Source organism: Mastigoproctus giganteus, chromosome 6, assembly GCF_048544385.1.
Source record: "Mastigoproctus giganteus isolate SK-2022 chromosome 6, ASM4854438v1, whole genome shotgun sequence".
Taxonomy (NCBI): domain Eukaryota; kingdom Metazoa; phylum Arthropoda; class Arachnida; order Uropygi; family Thelyphonidae; genus Mastigoproctus; species Mastigoproctus giganteus.
Window position 1 is genome coordinate 190,137,621 of NC_143580.1, and position 12,416 is coordinate 190,150,036.

The 12,416-nt window shown below is 38.8% G+C and overlaps 1 protein-coding gene across 1 annotated transcript in view; it reads right to left on the reverse strand.

The window, feature by feature from the left end:
• BBS8 (tetratricopeptide repeat protein 8) overlaps positions 1 to 12,416 on the reverse strand; it is a 284,023-nt gene that overhangs the window by 38,470 nt on the left and 233,137 nt on the right. The window lies entirely within an intron of this gene.

Below are 12,416 nucleotides of genomic sequence, written 5' to 3' on the forward strand. Positions count from 1 at the left end.
TTGCATCATATGCCTCTACTAATGCTAAAGTCTGTTCATGTTCCTCTCTTCTAAAAAGCTTGAATAAAGCAATTTACTTATTTCTTTTAAATGTAATTCATATCCATGTACTGAGGTCATCAGTCCTAGATATGTTTAAGAATGTTATATGCAAATTTATTTTACTAACAGTTTTGAAATCATCCATTTTGGAAATTGATTACCATAGCAAACTAAACCAGAAGGATGATTCTAAGTTAGTCATAGTTATTTCTACTGCCAAGGTTGAAAGAAACTAAAACAAGGGGAGAGGATTCTGTTTTTTGCTCACGTGAGGAAGTAGTTTATGGCTGCATGTGAATATATGGTGCACAAGTTCCCCCTTTGAAAACTGAGTCTGATAAATGCTGAGGTAACTTAATTTTCATCAGTTGTAGTGCATATATTTTGAAAGAAGAAAGAGTTAACATAAAGTTTTAAATAGTAATAATAGTAGTAGTATTCACCATATAGTGCAAGGAAGCCACAGGCTTTTGCTGCACCGACAAAAAAAACCCGACGAAGTAGATAAGAAAACACAAATTATATGCTTCCAAACAATATTAAATTTTATTGTTTTCACACAGGTAAGTATCCAGTAGACCTTTGAATTTATTCAAACTGCCAGCCTCAACTACCTGTGAAGGCAACTTGTTCCAGCTATCGACAACTCGCTGGCTGAAAGAAAGCTTCCTAAAATCTGATCTAAACCTCAAGCCCTGTAATTTGAATTTATAACCCCTAGTTCTGGAATTGTTTAGAACATAGTCTATAGTGTTAATTGTAATGCAACTCTGGGGTTCCCCCCCCATCTCCATGTCAGGCAATGTGATGGATACAACACTCTGTAAAGACCAGATTTATGTAGGTTAGTGAGTGTTCATGTAGTATTAGAACAACACAACCACACAACTCATATGGAGTTGTGTGGTTGTGTTTTTCATCCGGCCTCTTAGCCTAGGGACCTGTGTTTTCACACAAAAACCTCTAGTTTACCATCCAGCACCACGAGGAGGTGGGCTGGGCAGTATGAAGGCACTGGTGGGGTGAATCCTATGGCAGCCAAGGCTGCATGCAGGGTTCGCCCAGTAAAAAAAAAAAAAAAAAAATGAAAGGTTGAAGATAATGGGAAGACAGGAAGTGGGAGTGATTTAAAGTGGTAAAGAGAAAGAAGGGGGCAGTAGTAAAGGTGCCTGCCTGGTTGAAAGGAGGAGAGGAGGGTCCCCCCCCCTCAGGGCAGAATTCCCATCTCACCCTAGGGGTGGGAATTGACAGATAGCAGTGGGGTTGCTCACTAGGTGAAAGGGGGCCACCCAGGTTGGGGGAGTGAGAGAACAACCAACCCAGGAATGAAGGATCATAGGGAAAGGTCCCTATGTTGGAGCACCTGCATTGGTGCTCTATCCCACATGAGCCAAGGGGCAAGCCCCATTGGCAAGTGTCAGCATCCCACATCATGCCAGCTAACTAGCAACGGCATGGTGTCTGCTTGGATAGGCAGGGGCCACTATAGCCAACTGCCCATCATCCATCTGGGGGGGGGGGAGAAGGCAAGCAATTTTATCCACTCATAATTTTCATTTGCTCTCTGTTCTCATTCTGGTGTTGTAACTTTCTTCCATGCATCCATCTTCTTTCCCACACTGGTGGGGGTGAATGCAATGGTATGTAGTGTACTTACTATACTAAGTATCTAATAATTAATGGTTAGTAAATACTTACATTAGTCAATATGTGGTTTGCACCCTTTCACACTCGCAGACATAATCTCATGTTCGAGCCCGTGACCACCAAATACTGAGAATGTGGAAAGGTCAGGGAATGACCACCTCATATCCCCGGAGCAATATGGCCTTAGTTGCTAATGCTCCTAAAAACCAAATAACAACAAACAACATACTGTCATTTATTCTGCTGGCATTTGGCTCATTTATGCAGTTCTTTCTTACTGCTCTGCGTCTACCCTGGGCCCTTGAACTTACTAATATTTTTCAGTTAAAGTGCAGATCCAGCTGCAGATCTTGCTATCCAGGAGGGGAGGGGGGGGTGCAGTGTGCATGTTATTGTTGTTGGTATATAGTGAGACTGTGTTAATATTGGTAATAATATATTATTGTTAATTATGTGTTCTAGCAACCAATTTCATTCATTCCTTCACTCACTCACTTCCATTTACCATAACACTCATTCACTCTCTCTTGCTCCCTTGCTGGGTCACTCTCTTTCACCAGAACTAACATTCCTTTTTACCACAATTCTTATTTCACTCTATCATTCAGTTCCCAGCTCATTCACTCAGTCTTTCACACTCTTTCCTTTCATTCATTCTACATTGCACCCCCTTGCTGCTAGCTTACTAATATTTTTCAGCTAAGCAGCTTCCCTGGCTGCCTGTGCATCTCCCACCCCTGCATGATCATTTTCTAGTTGTAGGTCTCCCAGTTCCCTGAACAAAGCAGGGTGCTCCTGGGGGAAACCTAGTCAGTTCAGTCTTGTCAAGTCAGGTATCTGTCAGGGAGCTGGATACAGCTACCCTGTCAGTTTTAAAAATCATAATCTGGGCAGGTGAGAGACATGAGCATTTTGGCTATTGATTATTTTGGCTGCTGGGAGGGCTGAATTGCCCTTCTTTGGATATTTCTTCACATTTCAAATACTTTTTGTATTAATATTAATAAATTATCGTGCCACAGAGCAAAAACGGAAAGAAAATGGCAGGTTGCAGTTCAAATACATTTAATGTTACATCAAAATACGTTGATGTTCACACAAACAAAAAGTACAACTAAAAATAATACAGGAAAGTAATAAATAGCTTTTGGACTGGAAGGCATTATTCATCAGTTGTGACCTTTAATCTAAAATATACAAATATAGTACTCTATGTGCGTGCCATGGCGCAGTCATGTAGGGTGAACTGAGTGTATGTAACAATTAGCTGTTAGAAGTGGAAGCTTGTGGAAATTTGCCTTTAACCAGCAGATGGTTGATAGTTGCAACAAACTTCCATCTGTTGTAGTGGAAGTCAAAATCTTAAATAAGTCAAGGCAGAACTAAAGAAGCATTTGGAGTGAATGGATGAGTAAAATAGGAAGGGTTTTTTTTTTTGGCTGCTGCTATATAAGCTTATCATATGTCTCTACTAATGCTTATCATATGCCTCTACTAATGCTAATGCTAATATTCAGCCAGGTTAGAAAAACAAAACCGTGAGTTCAGACCTTTTTCTGGTGAAGGATTCAAAATGCTTCTGACCTCCAAATCTACACAGCAGGACCATTGTTATGAACAAAATTTTGGCAATACTTCTGAAGAGGACAAAGTCTGCAACAGTATCCTTCTTGAAGAAACCAAAATTGGATATCTAGTAGATATCCGATTTTGGTAATAGATATCTGATAGCAGATTGATATCTAATTGAATATCCAAACAGAAAAATATCTTTAAAAATATGCTGAACTGATAAACAATTCTACGGCTGTATTTTAACATAAAATGTACACTGGTATTCAAAGAAAGTGTATCACCCCTTAAAATTGTAATTGTCATCCGAATAATATAAGTACATGACAATATTTCTTACAGATTGCATCAGATAAGATTTACACTTGTAGGTTATGATGTAATATTGAATCAGCTGTTACTTTCAGCTATATAACCATGTTCTGCAAGAGTTGCAGTCATTCCTTGCTTGTGTCAGGATGGCGAGTTTCATGCAGTTGATGCCACGAAGAAAGAGTGCTATCATTGCTTTACTTGAGAAAGGATGTTCTTCCCCTCATATTGCTTATAGAGTGTCTTGTGATCAGTCGACAGTGAGTAGATTTCTTTCCAAACTCAAGAATACTGGTTCTACTGATAGGAAAAAAGAAACTGGATGGAAACAAGGCTCTATGCCAAAACAGGACCGCATTTTGAAGCATTTATGCCTTAAAAACCGTAAAGCTTCTTCATCTGAGCTGAAAAGAGAATGGGAAGAACATACAGGAGTGGTAGCAAGTGCAGTAACAGTCAGAATACGCCTCTTCAAAGATGGACTTGTAGCCCATTATCCTAAGAAGAAGCCTCTCCTCACACAAAAAATGAAAAGGACCAATTAATTTGATGTATGGAGCATGTCAAATGGACCCCCAAGCAGTGGAAGTCAGTTATTTTCTCAGATGAGAAGAACTTCAACCTGCATGGCTCTAATGGGAGACAAGCGATTTGCCGTAGACGTGGTGAAGAATACCATCCAGACCGTATGGTGTCTACTGTGAAATTCCCTACCAGCCGAATGATATTGGGGTTCATTTCATATCAAATATGCTGAATATCTGCATCATAAGTTTTTTGAGAGAACGACATTTTTTTGAAAAGATCTGTTATGCTTCTCAAAAGTTTACCTTTTAGCTTATATAGATGAATTATTTCCTCCTGGTAGTAAAATGATCTTTTCTCCATAAAATTAATTAAATCACCATAACAGCAAAGAGCTTTCTTATTCTTATCAACAGGCACATTGCTCTCTTCATTATTTTTACTGTCATTGAATTTGGGACTTAAAACAACATAGTAATTTCCAAAATAAGTGAAAGTTTGAGAATGGGGCTATTTCTATTACAGCCAATACAATTTTCTATTTTGTTTTTAATCATTTTTGGAATAGTATCACTTAATTTGTTTACCTAATTTGTTATTTCACCAATGGTTTCTTGGCCTTTGGCTGCTTTCTTAGATATCACAAATTTATGAAAACTGACATCATAAGCTCATCAGTGAGCATCATCTGAAAAAAACATTGGTAATACCTGCATCAGAACTGGAATTACATGTTGAGGCTCTCAGGAGGGGTGAGATTTTGGAGGTCCCCTACTGCTACAAAATTTTGTCTTTTGATGTATATTTTAACTTTTTAGATCTTCCCCAAATACTGGGTCCCCAGGTGCATGCCTGTTACATCTACAGGCATAAAAGCACCACTGTAGAGGTTTAATATTCTAGGCATATGTTATACCTAGAATACTACTTCCTTCAGTGTGACAAATTTGTTGAAATTATTGTGGGTATGTAGATGCTCACAACTCACTAATTTTCTCATCATTTCATTATGATAATGGCATTTAAAATTTCTAACTATGCCTTCATCCATGGGCTAGATCAAAGATGTAAAACAAAGGCAAAGTGAAAACCAATAATGGTTTCTACTAGTGGATAAACTATAAAGTTATGACGCAACCACAAGATTTTTCTCCCTCTATTACAAATGATAATTAAACCAATCCTTGAAGGCATATGGTTCTGCAATCTTTTCTAGCACATAAGCTTACGTTTGTGAGTGGCAGCAGCATTAGTACACTTTAATACTCAGTCTCTCTTTGGACTCATTCACACTTGACTAATTTTTCATTATTAGAAACTGCAGTGTGCCTTGGATGTAAACACCAAAATAAACCTCTTTTCAACATTAGAGATTTTCTTTCCACTAAAGTTATTATACTGCACCATTTTCAAGAAAGCATTCACAAATTCCTCTGTAGCTAAATGATCACCAGACAGTTTTGTAATGGAAATTTTGATATAGCAAAAGGCAAGACACTTGAATTTCTGAACCATCTGATAAAATAATACAGTTACCTTCAATTTCCATTTCATTGATAAGCTTTTGCTTTTTTCATCAACAAAGTCCAGATGAGAACTATCTTCACTGCTATACTAGCCGAACCACTCATACCGTACTATCTGAAAACTGTTATGCAGGACACAATGTTTTTCTTTGAGCAATGCCTGCTACATCAATTTCATTAAAAAAATGGACTGTACTTGTTAACAGGAGAGACTTCTTCTACAGGGATGGAATACACTTAAATAGAAAGGGTGCAAGAATGTTTGCTGATGCTCTCGAGGCAGTGTTAGGTGGGTTGGAAAACTGCTAGATTGGGGGATACAAGGACTAATAGATTAACAGTAGCCACTGGCAGAGGAGAAAGTGATTCTTGCACTGCTTCTATTGGAATGAGCAGCAGCCTGGAAAATAAGATACAGGATATTTCAGAAACTGCTGGGAATCATGGGGGTACAAGTAAACACATGGGTTGTGATAGGGTGGCTAAGAGGAAGAGCAGGTGCATGTATACTTGCATGTACACCAATTCTAGGAGTTTTGAAAATAAATTTGATGAATCTGAGGTATTGCTCAAAACATCAAAGGCAGATATTGTTGGGATTTCAGAGACATGGTGTCACACAGATATAAGGAATGCAGAACTGGAATTTGGGGAGTACAATGTCTACAGAAAGGATTGACAGGATGGGAAGGGAGGAGGGGTTATGCTATTAGTTAAGAAACACATAAAATCCAAGGAAGTGAAGCCAGTCGACATCACTGGACAGTGCAGTGTCGAGTCAGTTTGGTGTGACATAAGCATTGGGAGATCAAAATTGAGAGTAGGAGTGTGCTATAGGCCTAATGACTCTGATGAGTATAATAAGAAACTGTACAGAGAAATAGAGTGGGCCAGTAAATCAGAGAGTCATATAATGGGGGATTTTAATTTCCCAGATATTGACTGGAATTTGGGGGCTGGTCACTCACACACTAGCAAGGCTTTTGTGGATTTATTGGATGATTGTTTTCTACATCAGCATGTTCGGGAGGCAACTAGAGGGAGTAATACTCTTGATTTGATTAACAGTAGTGATTCTTCATGCATTAAGAATCTGCAGATAAATGAACCACTAGGTGGCACTGATCACAGTGTTCTGAAGTGGGAGTTACTCAAAGAGGTAACTACCATTAGGGGTAAAGGGAAGGGGTATTGCTTTCGTAAAGGCGACTACGATGGCCTGAGACAGTATTTAAATTCTATACAGTGGGATCAACTGATGATGTTACCAACAGCAAATTCAAAATGGGAAGCATTCAAAGAACTTATCTTGCAAGCTACTAGGCTTTACATACCAACTAAGAAATACTGTTCAAGGTTTAGGCCTAAATGGATGTCAGATGAACTAATGAGGCATATGGCAGAGAAGAAAAATGCATGGGATACATACAAATTAACACGAGACACAGAAGCCTATGATAGATACAAGTTGATCTATCATAGGATTCTGTGATAGATCAAGGTTTAGGCCTAAATGAATGTCAGATGAACTAATGAGGCATATGGCAGAGAAGAAAAATGCATGGGATACATACAAATTAACACGAGACACAGAAGCCTATGATAGATACAAGTTGATCTGTAACCAAGTTACAAAGGAGGTTAAGCAGGCGAAGGCAGATTACGAGAGATCCTTGGCAAGAGATGCGAAGAAAAACAGCAAAGAGTTCTTTACTTATGTAAACTCTAGAAGGAAGGGGATGAATCAGATTGGTCCACCTGATATCGATGGGTCAACTGTTGATGATCCTGCTCAGGTAGCTAACAAACTAAATGAATATTTTGCATCGACATTCACACATGAGGAGTTATTCAGTGAGGGGAATGCCAGAGGTGTATCCAACTCTAGCAGTAAGCTAGAGAATCTTGTAATAACTGAGAGTAAAGTGGAGGAGAAATTGTTGAAGATAAACACGAGAAAGGCACCTTGGGGGTGGATGGGATCTATCCAGTTATATTAAAGGAGGCAGCAAAGGAAGTAAGCAAATCCTTAGCCATAATTATGAGAGCTTCCTTGGACTCAGGGGAGTCCAAGGAAGTACCCATGCACTGGAGATGTGCAAATGTGACCCCAATTCACAAGGGAGGATCAAAGGCTGACACAAGTAATTATAGACCTGTGAGTTTAACTTCTGTTCCAGGAAAATTAATGGAGGCACTAGTTAAAGAAGCACTGCAGGATCATCTAGACAAGACTTCAGTTATAGCTCGGACACAGCATGGTTTTGTTAAGGGGAAGTCTTGCCTGACCAATTTGATTGGATACTATGATGCAGTCAGAAAAGAACTGGATGCAGGGAATAACTTTGATATTATATACTTGGATCTTAGAAAGGCTTTTGATACTGTTGCACATGGAAGACTGCTGCACAAATTGGAGGAGTGTGGCATTGGAGGCAAATTGCTGCTATGGATAAAGGGGTGGTTGAGGGGGAGAAGACAGAGAGTGGTAATCAATGGACACTGCTCATCGTGGACTAATGTTATTAGTGGAGTCCCTCAGGGTTCGGTATTGGGTCCTTTATTGTTCTCTGTATTTATAAATGATATTGATGATGGTATATCAAGCTTAATGTTCAAGTTTGCAGACGATACGAAGGTTGGCAGGGTTGTCAAGGACACTACTGACACTATGCGGCTGCAACAGGATCTGGAAAGGTTGAGCAGATGGGCTGAGAGGTGGCAAATGAAGTTTAACATTGACAAATGTAAAGTACTACATATGGGAAACAGCAACCCCAGAGCAACGTATCAACTCTGTGGTACTACACTGACAGTGGTAGAGAATAAAAGGGACCTGGGGGTGGTTGTGCAGGCAGATATGAAGTTCTCTGAGCAGTGCAGATGGGCTGCAAGAGTAGCTCATGGTGTAATGTCAATAATATATAGGAATTTTTCTAGCAGGGATAAGGAGGTGATTATTCCCTTGTATAAGGCAATGGTCAGGCCACACCTAGAGTACTGTGTAAGTAAGGAAATTATTTACTGTATTCAGGCCTGGAGGTCTCATTTCAAGAAGGATGTAGAGCTGCTGGAACGAGTACAGAGAAGGGCAACAAGATTAGTGAATGGAACAAAGGGGTGCTCTTACGAAGAAAGGCTTAAGTTTTGCGAATTACAGTGTCTGGAGACTAGGCACCAGCGAGGTGATCTGATAGAGGTGTACAAAGCCTTGAATGGTTTGAGCATGCTCAATGCTGATGGGATTCTTCCTCTTGCTCAGAATAATCACCTGAGAGGGCATAAATTCAAATTGAGGAAAGACAGATGTAGGATAGATGTGCGGAAATTTGCCTTTAGCCAGCGGGTGGTTGGTAGGTGGAACAGACTTCCATCCCTTGTCGTGGAAGTTGATAGCCTAAATAAGTTTAGGGCTCAGCTGGACAGGTATTTCGAACGAACAGAGGGGTGAAGTGGAAGTGGTTATTTTTTATTTATTTATTTTACTTTATTTTTTTTTTGGCTGATGCTGCATAAGCTTGTTTCTTGCATCAAATGCCTCTACTAATGCTAATGCTAATGCTAAAATTTTAAGTTTTGATTTTTGAGTTTTAATATTGTATGTGTTGTTTGTCCAACACCAAACTATTGGTGGCTGAGACATGCTGACACCATGATCTGTCTTCTTTAAGACCTTCACTTCTGATGGATGGCGAACACATTTATTTTTCATTTGGCTTTACTACCACTTGATTCAGCTTTGAGATCCTATATATATATATACTCTTCTCTTTTCTTTACATCATAGATGTTGGTGAATGGAAAGATATTTATACATATATAACTGACTGAATGCTCAGGAAAATCTACGTCTACCTACCTACCCAGACATGCAGGCACACACACACACACACATGGTTAACAAGAGAAGTAAGGCAGTGGTGGCTGGTGATTGCTTTTGGAACTAAAACTGATATCAGTCATCAATTATTTTGGAGTTCAGATCTTTTTATTGTTTGGAATTTCAGATAAACAATCTTCTATTGTACTAAAATTATAATTTTCATATAATCCTAACTTAAATTAATATTGCCCCTTTTATTGGCCTAATGATAAGATATAGTAAGGATCTTGAAACATCACCTATTATCAAACTTTGTGCAATTTGGTGTTTAGTGGGTTATAAATACTCAATAAACTAATTTTGGAAATTATTTATATCATACAAATGTTTTTACTTCATACACAGTCTAATGGATAGTCACCACATAACACACTTCCAAATCCCTAAGAATTATGAATATACAAAGCTTATAAAATATCAGCCGGGGGGGAATACTTCCACAGCACCTGCCCATCCACACCAATAGTTTTAGTTCTTCCTGAAATTTATTAACACTGCCCACTACCAAACAACACCAGGTGGAAGTCTGTTCCAACAATCAACTACCCACTAGCTGAAGTCAAACTTACACACATCTATCCTACAACAATCCTTCCTCAATTACCATTTATCCCTCCCTCATGTGTATAGTCTAAGAAAGAGAAAGATAACATCAGCATTGAGCTTACTCAATCCATTCAAAGTCTTAAACACTTCAATAAGATCTCACAGATGCTCAGTCTCTGCACTCTGCAATTTGCAGAACCAAAGCCTTTCTTGGTAAATGCATCCTTTTGTTCCCCTCACTAATTTCATTGCTCCTCTCTGCACACATTCCAAAAGATCCATATCCATCCTAAAAGGAGGCTTCCAGGACCTGTGCGTAGTACTCAAAATGTGACATAACCATTTTCCTTGTACAATGGAATAATCAGCACCTTATCCCAGCTGGCAAAATTCCTATATATCACTTACAAAATCCACAAGATGTCCTAGTAAAATATCTGATCAGTAACTGGGGAATCTGCACATCTGCAAATACCTCAATTACTGTTATTAACCACCCTATCAACTTTTGTATCATCTGAGAACTTAGACATTAGGCCTGATATGCCTTCATCAGTATCATTAATAAATATAGAAAACAACTATATTTAGTTGTTTTCTATATTTATTAATAATACTGATGAAGGTCCAGCACGGAACTCTGAGTTATACCACTAACAACAGTGATCCAAGAAGAGCAGTGTCTGTTGATAACTGCTCTTTGTCTTCTCTCACTCATCATCACCATCATCTTCATCAGCCATTTTCAATCCACTGCAGGATGAAGGCCTCTCCAGCAACTTTCCAGTTCCTTCTGTTTTGAGCACTGGCCATCCATTTACTACCCAAAAACTCATGAATTTCATCTATCCATCTCCACCTTTGCCTTCCAGTTTTCTTCTAGCTACTCTTGGGTACCATTCTGTTATTTTCTTAGTCCATCTGTCATCATGTCTTTGAGCTATGTGTCCTGCCCAAGACCATTTTAGTTCTTTAGTTTTGATAAGAATGTCCTTTACTTGAGTTTGCTGCCTAATCCATGTGTTTCTCTTCTTATCTAACAGTCTGATTCCCAATATGATTCATTCCATTCTTCACTGTGTAGTTCTCAGCTTCTCTTCCATTCTTCACTGTGTAGTTCTCAGCTTCTCTTCCATTCTTTTGGTGAGTGCCCAAGTTTCACTTCCATAAGTCATGGTGGGGAGTATACATTGGTTCATTATTTTACGTTTCAGACAAACTGGGGTATTGCTCTTCAGTATGTGACTATATTTCCTGAATGCTATCCATCCAAAATTTATTCTTCTCTTGACTTCCAGCCATTTATCATTATTACAGGTAATAACTTGTCTCAGATAAGTATATGACTCCACCTTTTCAATTACTGCTCCTTCAATCATTATTTCCTTTTCTGTGGCATACTTGTTCATCATTACTTTTGTTTTAGCCATATTCATCGTTAGTCCAAAATCCTTACTAACTGTGCATAACTGATTAAGATTTTCCTCTAATTCTTTGGGATCATGGCTTATGACCACAATGTCATCTGCAAATCGTAAATGGTTTAGGTACTCCCCGTTCACATTGACTCCTTTCTGCAACCAGTCTAATCTTCTGAAAGCTTCTTCAAGGGCAGCAGTAAACAGCTTCGGAGATATTGTGTCTCCTTGTCGAACTCCTTTCTCGATTTTAAATTTCCTACTGTCTTTGTCTAGTCTAAAAAAGGAGGTAGCACTCTCATATATTTTCTTCAAAATCATAATATATGGGGTATCTATGCCTTGTCTTTCCAGTGCCCGAAACATTGCCTTATGCTGTATGGAGTCAAATGCCTTTTCATAATCCACAAATTCCAGGCATAATGGTGTTTTATATTCATTTACTTTCTCCATTAGCAGTGATATTACGTGAAGGTGATCCATAGTTGAGAATCCTGTCCTAAAGCCAGCTTGCTCTTTCGGTTGATTCTCACTGAGTATTCTTTCTAATCTGTTAGTAATGACCCTTGTGAACAACTTGTAGATGTGGGATAACAAGCTAACTGGTCTATAATTTCCAATTTCTGATTTATCTCCTTTCTTATGCAGCAAAACTATGATTGCATTATTCCACTGCTTAGGCTTCACACCTTTTCGAATGCACTTTGTGAAGAGCCTTGCCAGTTTTTGTGTTATGTCTCTTCCTCCCAATTTTAATAACTCTACAGTAACTTCATCTTCCCCGGGGCTTTCTGATTCTTCATTTTCTTCAATGCATGTTCTACCTCATCAGGAAGAATATAGGGTATGTCGTATGTGTTGCTACTTTGGAATCCATCTTCCCCACTGCTGGCATCATTCCCTCGCTCCTTGTATAATTCTCTATAGTAGTCTTCTGCTATTTGA